The sequence below is a fragment of the Passer montanus genome, unplaced genomic scaffold, assembly GCF_014805655.1.
Source record: "Passer montanus isolate IOZ18808 unplaced genomic scaffold, ASM1480565v1 scaffold65, whole genome shotgun sequence".
Lineage (NCBI taxonomy): Eukaryota > Metazoa > Chordata > Aves > Passeriformes > Passeridae > Passer > Passer montanus.
The window spans coordinates 3,361,792-3,374,384 of NW_024371593.1; the positions used below are offsets into that span (position 1 = coordinate 3,361,792).

The 12,593-nt window shown below is 48.0% G+C and overlaps 1 protein-coding gene across 1 annotated transcript in view; it reads left to right on the forward strand.

Moving 5' to 3' along the window:
* HRAS (HRas proto-oncogene, GTPase) overlaps positions 1 to 12,593 on the forward strand; it is a 39,932-nt gene that overhangs the window by 16,130 nt on the left and 11,209 nt on the right. The window lies entirely within an intron of this gene.

Genomic DNA, 12,593 nt, shown 5'->3' on the forward strand with positions numbered 1-12,593 from the left:
CAGCACATAGAAAATATAATAACTGTACTTGTAATAATAAAGTTGTATTGTTTATGCACTGGGGAATTGAAGGCAGATGCTTGGATTTTTCCCAGTGGGCTGAAGGGAGGTTCTGATTTTTATTTATTTATTTATGTATTTATTACATGTTCAGCCAAAGAACTGTGAGTCAGTGTGATTTTTCACTGCTGGAGTTCCTGTGCCGTGGTCCCCAGGCATTGTCTAACAGATGCCTGTACCCACACAAGGCTGGGTGAACCCAGACAAGGCAGACTTATTTTTGTCACTCTGTTGTACAAACTCCTTAGGGAGCCTCTGTGTACGCTTAGGAGCCAGTGGTATGGGAAAGCCTCTCTTAGCAGAGGGTCCTGGCAAAACACTCAGCTGCTGATCCCAGGAGCAAATTCTCTGTGCCAGCACCATATGCAATTCCTCATGGCAGCCAGATCTCCAGGCAGGAGGAAACAACTCTTGCCACCTCCTTTCTTCTTCTGCTTATGATGGCTGGGTTTTATAGTTGCTCTGTAGGCACTCTGTGTGCCTCCCTGGCTGAACAAAGGCGTATTTGTGCTTTCAAAGGTAACGCCAGTCTGTCTCACTGCTGTCTCAAGATGCAGAGAGGGATAAGTGCTCCAAATGGGCTAAGGTTGAAAATTAAAATAGACCAAGTGAGATCCTCAGCCAGTGTTGATTTTCCTGGCTTTAGTGGCACCAATGCAAGGACTCTACTTTTTGCCCTTTCCTTAGGGTGAACTTTCAAGGTGAGATCTCAGTTGTGGGACTCTCTTGTCTGGATCTTACTCCGTGGCTTGGGCTGTCCTCTCCCTTCCTTTGGGAAGCTATAAACACTTGCACCTTGTCCATACTACACACAGATAATGGCTTAGGGCTGTCAGGAGAAGTTGTCTTTGAAGTTCTAAGTTTGCCTTCTGTGGTTATTTTTTTCCAGGTCAAATACAGAACTGTTTGCATGAGCCTTATAAAGTCTGAGAATAAATCCAGTGAATACTGCTGTGTTTCTAATGTCTCTGCAATGTGTGCTTCCCCAGTGTTGCAGAGCTCTGCTTGAGCAGCACATGAGAGAATCTTGAGGGGCTGGGGGGAGATGGCTGGACACCAGGAAAGAAGATGGGAAGCTATATATATGCGTGTAAAAACAAGTGATGTTTATAGTTGTGGCATCTCATTGCTGCAAGGTGTTAGGGAAGTCAGTAGCTTCAGAAGATAAAGATTTGAGTGTTGTATGGACAGCAGGGATAACGAGAGCTAGACATTTTCAAAGAGAAAACTGGTGTAGGAGCCTTCTTTATTTGCTTTTCAGATAATCTGGCAGGATGAGACCGTGCTCTGGGACCAGAGATGGTTTCCACTGAAAATACTAGAAGAAAGTTTTGGGCAGTGGAGAATTCCCAATGATGTAATTGCTGCCCAACCATCGCCTACACTGCCCTAATGAAGTTACATTGCAGTAATTACAGTGCAATACAGTTCAAAGTTCAGAAGTCCTTTTTTTCTTTATTTGGGTATTTTTGTTGGTGGTTTTTTTTTTTTTTTTTTTTGGGGGTTTTTTTTTTTTTTTTTTGTTTGGGGGTTTTTGTTTGTTTGTTCTCTGGGGTGATTTTTTGTTGGTTTGTTGGGTTTTTTTGATTTGCCTTTGTTCAAATGTGCCGGAGCTATTCCTGCTGCTGCATGGGATTTGCCTGAGGACTTTGCCATGCAGAGGTTGATCTGTGATGGAAGTTGCATTGTCACACCTGACAAAAGGAGCTTCAGCTTAGAAGGGCACCTGCAGGATCACATTGCCCCATTTTATTTTTCCCAAGCTGTGACTCCTCAGATGTTTTGGGTTGTACTTTGCATGGTCTCCTTCTGTGCTCAGGATAAATCGAGTGCTAATGGGAGGGTGTTACAAGTGTCAGCTGTGTCTGGTCACCAGGTGCTTGCCAGAGTAGTACCAACTGCATGCAGGTGTTGATCTCTGGCTGACATCTCTTACTGAAGACATTATTCTTGGTCTAAAGACTTTAAGGTTTTCTTCTTTCTGTTTGCAGTTAGGGGATTGTGTCCAGGCTCCCTTGCATCTCTTTGTCTGTTCACTTCATGGATTTTCTGACACTTTTCCACAGCAAGATGTTATCCCTGAAGCTCAGGGCATGGCTTACTTTCTATCTGTACGTCTTTCAATCAAGCCAGTCTGGTTTATGTGACTGGAGTGTTTGCCCGCTCTGTTGTGCCTATTGCAAGTGAGGACCTGAGGCCACTGTTGCTCTTTTCTCCATCAGTTGTGGATTTGTGTAGAGGAACACCTAAGATGGGCAGGGTCTTTGGAGCTTTATGGCCATGTCAAATGCAGAACTAAAGCCAGATCTGGATCTACCTATTGCCTCTACCAGGGTTGTCCAAGAGACTGGAGTTAAGTTAGGGTTTCTACAAAGCTGTAGGTACATCTAACCTTTAGGCATTATCAGAGGGACTTCAACCACTCTTCTGCTCTCAGGGGCTTGCTTATTTGTGAATCAGCTTGTTGAGCTCCAGTGTTGAGGAGCCACATCTGACACAGGCTTGGTGTCTTGCATTTCTGTGGTTTCTTTTCAGCTTTACTTGGCCTGCAGATGCTGGCTGCGAGCCCACCCAAATCCTGCTTGTCGTCGTTGCTGTGGACTCCCAAGGAAGCTCTGGAAGGAAACCCCCCCCAGCTTTTGCTGATTGTGCAGGTCTGCCAGCAGATGCTGGAGGCTGCGACGGAGGTGGTGGAGAAGGCTTTGTGCTCCTGTCCCTGCACACTCAACCACAGCCACTGATGAGCACATGTTTTACAACAAAAGCTCGAATGTGGGGGAACAGAAATCCCCAGCTTTACCATAAGTTTCCTGTGTGACCGTCAGGAAGTCACTTAATTGTTGTGGGTTCTTCATTGCAGGGTGGAGTTCCTTGTTCCTTTATCTGCTGTGCCAGTCATGTGTTGCTGAGGGTGGGATATATGAACCTGTGTGGAGGCCACTCACAGTTGAAGGAGCATGTCTCCTGTGTCCATTCTGTGATCCTTGCAATACAGGCAGGATGAGTCCTTGGTCAGTATCCCTTTGTTGCTCCAGACCCAAAAGGGGAATGCCTTCCTTTTCAGTGTGGAGAGCTGCAATCCTCACAATCCTCAGTCTTTTCTGTAGCAGGTCTGTGATGTGACAGTGATGCACCTAACTCCCTCACAGCAGCATTGCTTGGATTTTTTTAAAATCCAGACTTCTGCAGAGGGAGGGGATATGAGCATCACATTCACAAGTGTGATGTGGCTGAGATTTACTATAAGCAGCAAAGTGAGGTTTGGGTAATTCAGGACACTAATTTATTAAAGTTCTGCCGATCCAAACTGCAGGTTGCACTGCAACCTTTGGACGTTTCTGTTTCTGTCAGGTTGTGTGATGGTTTCCCAGCACTGCACACACAATGCATTGGTTGGCTCTGCATGGCTACAGACTTGGTTGTGATGAATTCATTCATAGCTGTTGAAGGGCTGGGTTTGGAGGTCTTCTGTGGACCTCTCTGCCAGCAGTGCTCACTGTCCCATCCCTCTAGGCTGCAGCTGGCTGATACTGCAGCTGCCAGGTCCATAAATCAGCAGCGTGCCCCTGAATATCTGCTGCATAATGACTGATGCATATTCATGTTTGCTATGTTGTGTTACCCTGCTAATAATGTATCTTGGTGAAAAGGAGAGCAGGGACAGGGTCCCAGTAACTGGTGCCTCCTTGCTTCATTTTATCTCCTCTCTCTGCTTCCACCTTATTTTTGGCTCCCTAAGATACCCCCTCTCTTGCTTTTCTAATGTATTTTCCCCAGCTGCTTCTCCCAGATGTGCTAAAGCAAGCTCTGCACGTTTGCTTTTTGTTGTGGTGCCTTCTTCCCCTCCATCCCTGCTCTGCTAATAAATCAAGGTGTGTACCTGCAAAGGCCCTGCAAGGACTAAATGAACAGAGGAGGGTGATTGTTATGTTTGAGCATGTGAATTGAAAAGGCCTACTAATAAAAAGACACTCTGGAAGTATCTGGTCTTGGCTGTTCCTTTGAGCTCTGTTTTTGAATGAGCTTTTATTGGTGTCCCATTGGGAATGGAAGGGTGAGAAGGAAACTTAGTTTTGGTCCCTCATCCCAAAATGGACTGTCCCTCACCCACAACTCACCTGTGGAGAAGATGCTGTTGCACCTGTGCTGCTTTACCCTCTGTCTTGAAAAACGAGGAGGAAGAAAAGTGCTGTACCACCTTTCCCTGGAAAAGATAAAATTTTGCAAGATATGATTAGCAGTCTGTGAAATCCCACATGTGAGAGAGGCTGGATGGAGGTTGACTCTGCTTTTCTTCTTTCAGTACAAGACGCTAAGTGCTGCCTAGGGAAGCTGGGGAAACCAACTTAGGTACTAACCAAAGTATGTCCCAAGATTTGCCTGAGTCCAAACAGCCAGGACTGTCTGTCCTGGCAGGGAGGGATGCCTCTCATTCCTGCTCTGTATTCCTTCTACTAGGGGGCACTTGAACCATTCCCAGAAGAGAGGACCCTATTTCTCTGTGGAAGCTTGTTAGCCATCCAGAGGGTGAGTGCCCCATGGGCAGGAGCAGACTGGGCTCCTGCTGTCCCCAGGATACTCCTTGGTCTGTTTTTATGCTGCTGGCCAACATCTTCCACCTTTTATCACCCAAACCTAGTGCCACTGGCTGTCTGGAACTTTCTGCTGCAGGAATTGTGCAATAGGACGTGTGCTGTGTGAACCATTCCATTCCTAGAGACTAGAGTTCACCAATACTCTTATAAATCCTGTTTTCCTTCAAAAACTGACCTTTAAAAAAATCTCTTAACCATTCAATGCTAAAAAAACCAAAACAAACACCTAAAAGCATTATCAAAACAATTCTTGAAACTTCCCAGATGCCACTACCCTGTTTTCTATCCATGTATTTGCTGGTAAAATATATGTGTTGGTTTTAAAGCCAGCAGGAAGTTGAACAACCATACCTATTTCCATTACAAATTCTTCTCAGTGAAAAGGGCTTGTATGCATTTCCTGAAACCAGTTTCCTAGTTTTATTTTGTCAACAGTTGTTTGGGAGGAATAAGGAAGGACAGGGAAGGGGAGGAGACAAGACAGCTCTTAGGGAGAGTGTATTGCTTGACTCTGGGGTACCTTTTTTGCTGTGCATTAGTGGTGCTCAGGTTGGGATTGGCCATTTTCTTAAGTGATGTAGGTAGCCACCTTATACCAGTGGCTTATACCCCCCTTTCTTGTAGCTGGGCTTCATGTGAGGAAAACAGCAGAGCCTTCCCCACTGCTCTCAGCCCTACCTGCATCTCTGGGTGCTAATCTGTGGATCAGAGCATCTGCCCCTCTGCTGGCTGCCTGTGCCCATGACCTAATTGTGATTTCATCAGGATAATTGGAGAGCAGGCCTCTCTTACAGTACTCTCTGCTTTCCCACTTGATGTACCCTGCCTCCCCAGTTGGCTCTGCCTTGGGAAGCTGAGCTGGGGATGAGCTGCCAGCTCTGACAGCCCAACACAAAGACTCAGCAGGAGACCAACAGCTTTCCCATCCAAAACTTCTGGGGTTCTTTTGTTTCCTTTTTTTTTAATCTCAGGTGAAAACCCCAGATGGGAAATCACATTGCCTGAATTTAGTTCCCAGCTTTACCACCACTGATGGCTTTGGGCCAGTCCCTTGGCTTGTTTGCATCCTCTTGCCTGTCTGCAGTGAGTAGGATGGTGTTTCTGTTCATGCATGGCTGCCTCCAGCTCTAGCACTGGGTGCTCCATCTCTTGCAGTTTAGTAGTGAGCTCTGAATTTGTCCCTTCTTGTGCTGTTGCAGCAGGGGCAGATGGCTGCAACCTGCCCTAGCATGATGACAGGAGCGCTGGGCATGGGAGAGGCTGCACCTTTCCCCAGCAGCTTGCCTGCAGCTGCTCCTTTCATCACCAAGAGGACCAGGCACGATATACCAGGTACCTTAGGAAACCAGCCTGGAGACAGCATCTCTTGTAATTCCACACCATTACTGGGCAGTGTTTTCCCCAAAGCCTGATATTCTCTAATAGCTGTAATTACAGAGATCCACTTCCACTGACGCTGCATACTCATCTGCTCCAAGTTTCTACTTCATTGCACCTTATATCTTGTGGGAAAATCAATACAATTTGGTACAGAGACTGGCAAGACAAGAGATTTTTCAGAGCCTGGGTTCATGGTTGTGTACCACATGTTTTAACACTTTACATTTACTGCCATCTATAATGTGGGTCTTGTTTTAAAGCTTTCTGGGTACCTGTCCATATTTTTATATACTCAAGATATATCACACTGCCTTTCATGTCTATAGCATCTCATTAATGCTTATAGGTGGAACTTTAATGTAAAGGAAAGTTAAAAGTTGCCGCTTCTCTTGAGCTCTGTTGTACAGGGTTTTTCTGAAAAAGGCTGGGAGGCCTGAGAGAAGTCTCTTTTCTAGGGCAAGGTGGAGGGTTGCCAACCCAGGCAGGGAAGTGTCTGCCTCTGAACCACCTGCTCAGCCCTGGGAGGCTGGAGAGGAGAGGAAAGTGGAGGAGTCCTGGCAGTTTGCAACCTTCTGCATCTCCACAGTGAGAGCTTTATTCCTCCTTCACACTGCCTTCCCACACGTGTTGGTATGTTCAACACTGAGTCCTGACTGCAAGATAGGAGCTCAGGTTTTATTTAACATCTCACATTGTTCTGTCCTGCACTGTGGCCTCTTCATGTCTTTGTTATCCATCTTTACCAACGTTCAGACACAACTCCAGTCCCTTTCCTTATGCAGGTTACTCGTGCTCATGTAGAGTCTCAAAGAGGGCTGAAGTGTTGGATCATAAATCACAAGTGTAATTTGAAAACTGTCTTCAGTTTTTTCACATCACAGGCTCTGCCAGATGCACGGAACTGTGACTTGAGTGCTAGCACAGGTGGTCTCTCCCATCTGAATGTGATTTTTTTTTTAAGGGTCTGTGTTCAGCAGTGGTGTGAGATGCATAATTTTCTTGCCTGTTTCTTCCACCCTTTCTGTGGGCTGGCAGCAGTTAACCCGCAGAGCAGTGTGCTTTCCCTCTCTGGAAGTTAGCTTGGAAGCTTGGTTCTTCTGCAGAGACTGTGGTGGGATGAGTAACTCGGTATCAGGGAGACAAAGAGAGTGGTGGTGGTGGGAGGTGAAGGTCCCACCATGATTCTAAAGCATATCCCAGCACCTTCCAGTTTCCTGACTGCATGCTGCTCCTCGTGCCCCATTCATGATGCTGGAGACATGGCCATGAGCAGTCCTCACTTACAAGTTTGTGAGATAATGGGCCTGCTCATCTTTCTCTGGAAAACAGTAATTTTGGTGGCCTGTATTGGGTGTGGAGAGTGGGGTGCATGGGCAATTTCTTCACCCAGAGGAAAGCTGTTGTGTAGCTGGTTTTTCTCTGGGTTTATTGTGTTACTGACTGATTTAGGTTGTTTGCTATTTTGGGTAGTTATAGCTACCTACCAGTTGTTTTTCTTGGAATAAGCTGCCAACAAAGAACTTTTTAAAAGAATATTTACTTTTTGAGAGGGAAAGTAAGAACAGTGTAGTCGCGCTGTCTTACTGCCAACAGCAGGTGATTGCACAGCTTTGTCTTTTACTTCAATGTCTGACAGCTGAAGCAGGAACCAGGTAGCAGAGAGAATGATACTGTCTTGTTTTCCTTTGCCCTTCCATATTTTCCCAAGCCCTTTGTGGCTGGGTAGTCTCTGGCAGAGGGGTTGTGTTGCCAGACGTGCTTTGACTAGAAACTGAGGGCTGGGCCTGGTGCAGTGACCAGTCCATGCCTGTTCAAGACTTTGTGCAAAGCTGAGGCTTGCACATTGCTGCTGGGAGATGTTTATGGCTGCTGTGGAGAGCAATCCCTTCCTTCCAGACCTGCCTATCCCTCGGACCTGCCCGCAGCTTTCTGCTCTTCCTCACAGGTTTCTCCTTGAATGTGCATCTGTATTTTGAGCCTCCTACATTATGTCATTCCTTACCCCTTTTCTTCCTTTCCTCTGCAGCAATATTTTTGTGCTCAGTCCCTTGGGACAGGCTGCCTTTTCCTTCAGATCCTGAAGAGCTAGCAGAGGATGGAAGAAGGCATTCTGCTTCTTTTTGGCTTTTTTGCCTTTTTTCCCCCTAATAGAAGACATTTATTATCTCCAAGTCATCTCTCCAAAGCAGGACCAGTATTTGCAACTTTTATTTTCTCTTTGGCATCTCTATCTCTGTTTTCATCTGTGAGGTGCACTTGTCTGAGTTTGCAGGTATACACCTAGCAAGCAAACAGTAGGCACAATTGGTTAGATTTGTAGCTCACTTGTTGGTTTAAAAAGCAACAAGTAAATTAAAATGAAGCATTGAATAGGCTTCATAACAGAGCATCAGCTTGCCAGCCTCAGTTCCCTAATCTCTTTGGGGCTGGACAGGCCATAAAGAACACCAGCATTTTGGTCCTTGAGTGGAAACAAAAGGTGGCATTTCACACCACTGGAGAGGCTCCTTCAGTCCCTCCACAGGCTGTGCTTTGTGATGTTGATGACAGTCTTGTGCATGAGCAAATGGAGGAGACTGGACAGTCACTGGGGTAAGCCAACAAGGTTTGTTTCATCAATGCTCAGAGATCACTGGGTAGGATTCCTGATGTGGGGGTGTGGATGACTGCTGGTAAAAGACTGGGATGAATGTTGTTCTCCTGGAGCACTGCACACCATTTCTGCCTGCAGGGCATCTCTGCTGAAGGGAAATAGAGTCAAGCACAGTGGCATTTGTTGTCATATGGCTCCTCTGGACAGGGCTTTAGAGGAAAGGGTTCCTGGTCTGACATGAGCCCAAAGAGATTTGCAGAGTTGAAACTGACTTCTTTCTGATGCCTTTAAATGCAGAAACTCCCAGTGGGCAGGTGCAGTGATGGTGAATGCTCAATAATGAACAGCAGTAAAACTTCTGGCATGTCTGGCCTTACTACAGCAGCATGGTGCAAACATCTGTCTCTTGTTTAGCTGGCTTGTCTGTACTGGGAGAGAAATAAAGTGATGGGAAGAAACAGGGGACACTGACAAAGCTCCTTCAATTAGTTATTCTGTTTGGAAGGGTGTCAGAGGCTCCCATGTGGTGAATGTGTTGGACACCCACTGTGTATCCCTCTGCTTGGCACCTGAGCTCTTGCTGGAACTGTGGTGGTGAGATGGGATGTACTGATGGGCCCCCTTGAGTTCCTTACCTGTGCTGAGTGAGTTTCTGGAGGCTTCACAGTCAGGTCTCCCAAACCACCTCTCTAGGATAGAGAATAGGGACCATGAAGAAGTTCAGGTTGTGTTTTGCAGGACACAGCTGGATCTCTGGGCAACACCTGTAGCCTTGATGCTCAGACCTACTTCAGGTCTTAGCCCTGTGACAGCTTCTGCCAAGCATCTTGGTCCTTGTTTCTGCAGGCAGGGCCTCCATGCTGCCACCCAGCATGTGCAGGCAGGGGAGGTGCTGTGCCCTCTGCCTCACCCACACCTCCATCCCCTCCCTGTGAGACAAAGGTAGGATGTTGGTGTCCGCCGGGGCTGGGTGCTTGCTGTCCCCACTTCCTGCTCAAGGCTGGCAGATGGCTCCTGTTTGCTGGAGCTCTGTGGCTCTGGCTACTGGGCTGGGAGCAGCTGCTGCTGCCAGGCGGAAGCACTCGGCGAGGCTTTCCTAGACAGCTTTGAACGGGAGCCAGGAGCCCTCACTACAGGAGAAAATCCACGAGGTCAGGAAATACAGCAGCTCCAGCTCCACGCTGGGGCTCTTGGCTTGGCACGCGGATCCCAGCCCTGCTCTTTCCAGACGGTGCTCCTGGAACTGCTCTCCTCCTTGCTGTCTCTCTCAACTGTTGCTTGACAGCCCTGTGTGTGGCTTTTGGGGGGTGTAGTAGCAGAGTGCTGCAGAGGTGATAAATTTGGATAGGGAAACACTAGATGGTGACCTGGATCAGACTTTCAGATCTTGAAGAGCTTGCAGAAGATGGAAGAAACATTTTCCTGCTCCGTGTGGGACTGGGAGGCTGTGCTTTTGTGTTTCACTCAGTTATTTTGTGGTCAGCTGTGTGTGGGCTCTGTGTTGGCTGCTGAGCAATAGAAACTGGAAATCCTCACATCAGGAGAAGCTTTCACAACCACCAACAGGCTGTAAACCTCCATCCGCTGTGTCACCAGCATGAAGACTGGGGTGTCTGTTACCATCTCTCTGACAGGAACCCCACTCTCTCTTCCCTGTATCTGTTTTATAGGAAGCCAGAAACATTGCTTTTGGGGTGGTTGTTCCTTGAATCAGCCCCTATGGTGGTAGTGATGGTGGTGGTGATGTTTTTGTGGCGCTGAGGAACAGCCACCCCTGTGTTGAAACTATGGGTGCATCGAAGAGCAGCCTTGCTCTTCCCATGTTCAGGAGCAAAAAGTGTGATGAGGGTGTTACAAGAGGGTGTTGGTAAGCTCAAGGATAGGACTAGTTGCCAAAGTTTGGCCATATTGAAACCTCTGCTTTCCCTGCAGCCTTTGGCTAGGCTGCTTCTTTCTGTGGAATTTGCCCATGCCCTGGTGTGCTGCTGGGTCTGCACACTGCCCATGAGGAGCTTGCACTGGGGAAAGGAAGCGAGCTCCCCTGAGTTGATTTTAGCCCACATTAATTGGGGCAGCTCTCATGCCCGGAGCTGTCCATCATTCCCCATGCTCTCACTCTCTATTAGGACATGTTTAACAGCAATGGTATGGAGCAGGTAGGCTGGACCTGTCCTCCTTTGCGAGCTGCAGAATCTCTCCTACCATGCAGGGCGAGGATGGCAGAGCAGTGGGATGACAGCACCTTCGAGGGATGGTGTCAGTGAGCAAACACCAGCATTGCAGAGCTCTTCCCTGTAAATTGTCCATCTGTGGGCCACAAGCAGAGAGTAGTTCCTTTGTCCCCTTCATTTTCCCTGCCTCTTGGGTGCATGAGGGACAAGATGTGGGTTTGTGTTTCTGTGGAGGAGCCAGACCTTAAAACTCTGTGCTAAGGCGGTGATATGCAGGGCTTGCTGGTGTGTGGCAGCCCCTCTGCTGTGCACTGGAGCTCAGCTGGGGTTGGGAGCAGGGGAAGACACTCAAGCTACTGTGGGTGACCACCTTGTCCCCACCTCCTGCTGCAGTGTGGACCATAAAGCTGCTATGGCTGTGTGGGCTGGGGGTCTTCCAACAGAGTAGGCAGTGCCTTCCACTGTGGTGGTCTTGAGGGAGAAGCCTCTCCTAGAGAACTTATGTCTTCTCCTCCTCTGGGGACTCAAAGCTTTTCTCGCTGCCTCAGCAAGTCCTACAGGCCTGGGCAGTTTCCTTGAGCATCTTTGTGGCACCTGCTTCATCTTCAGATGCAGAGCAAAGTCCGTGTGTTTTGCTGGGGGATGGAGATCTGCCTGCTCTGTAATGAAAGGTGGGAGCTAGTGGCAGTGTTTCTTCACACCCCCAGGACCCCTCTGTGTTCAGCTGTGAAGCTGTTTGCTGAAGGAGCGATTCCCTCCCCAACAGCTGTGCTGGTGGAGGTGGTCAGTCGACATTTGCTCCTCAGTCCCCTTTTCATCCTGTCTCTTCCCAGAGGGATGAGAAGCCTGGGGTGGGGATCTCTCTTTTCCCTAAGAAGCAGTGCATGTGAGAACAACATGACATTGAGGGCATGCATTAGCAGAGCAGAGTAACGTGTGTGGACAGTCAATTAGTGAAATCATGCAGATTCTCTCCTGTAGCCTTGCTCTTCCCTGGCTGCCAGAACAGAGGCACACTGGACTTTCAGAGGAAGCAGTGTCACTTTCAGTTAGGCACCTAGGGTGTGACATTATTTGCACTTTGTTTCCCCCCACCATCACCACTTTTCCATCATGTTTAACTGCTTCTCCAGCACAGGAAATCAGAGGTCCTGCATGGCATCGTATTTGTCACCTGGTTGTTCTTCTCCACCCCTCGTTTGTCCTTCTTTAGGATTCTTGATGCTGAGAAGGGCATGAGCTTTGTTTGCCTTTCTGCTATGAAGACAGCAGCTCAAGAAAGGGCTTTGGCAAGAGATGGTTGTGTCTGATTGCTCCCTGCTCAAGAGGGAGATGAAACTGTCTGGGTGGTTTAGGGTTGCAGTCAGGAGGGGACTGAAGGCAAAAACTTCTGGCTTCCTTGCCATTAGATCATTGCTGTCTTAGCAAATGCATCAGCTGTGGTCTGGATCTAGAGCAGCCTTTGCTGGCACAGTTTGTAGCAGCTTCCAGAGTTTAGAAGCAGGGCTGGCAAGCCTGGGGAGGAGGGTGGAGTGATTTAACTACCTGGGGTGGGAGGATGGAGGAGGGGGTTCTAATCCCTGTGAACACTGAAGGCTGTCTGACAAGGAGAACTGTGAGCTTGTCTTCCTGCTACCTGCTGCATTTTGGGTGGCTTCCCCAGAGCTTGCAGATGGTGGCTGAGAACGAGTATCTGACCCTGGAGTGACTTCCAGTGGGCAGGGCCTGCAGTCCAATGAGGGTGGATTTCTATTTAAACCTTTGGGGTTTTGTAAACTTCCTGAGTTAGTTCCT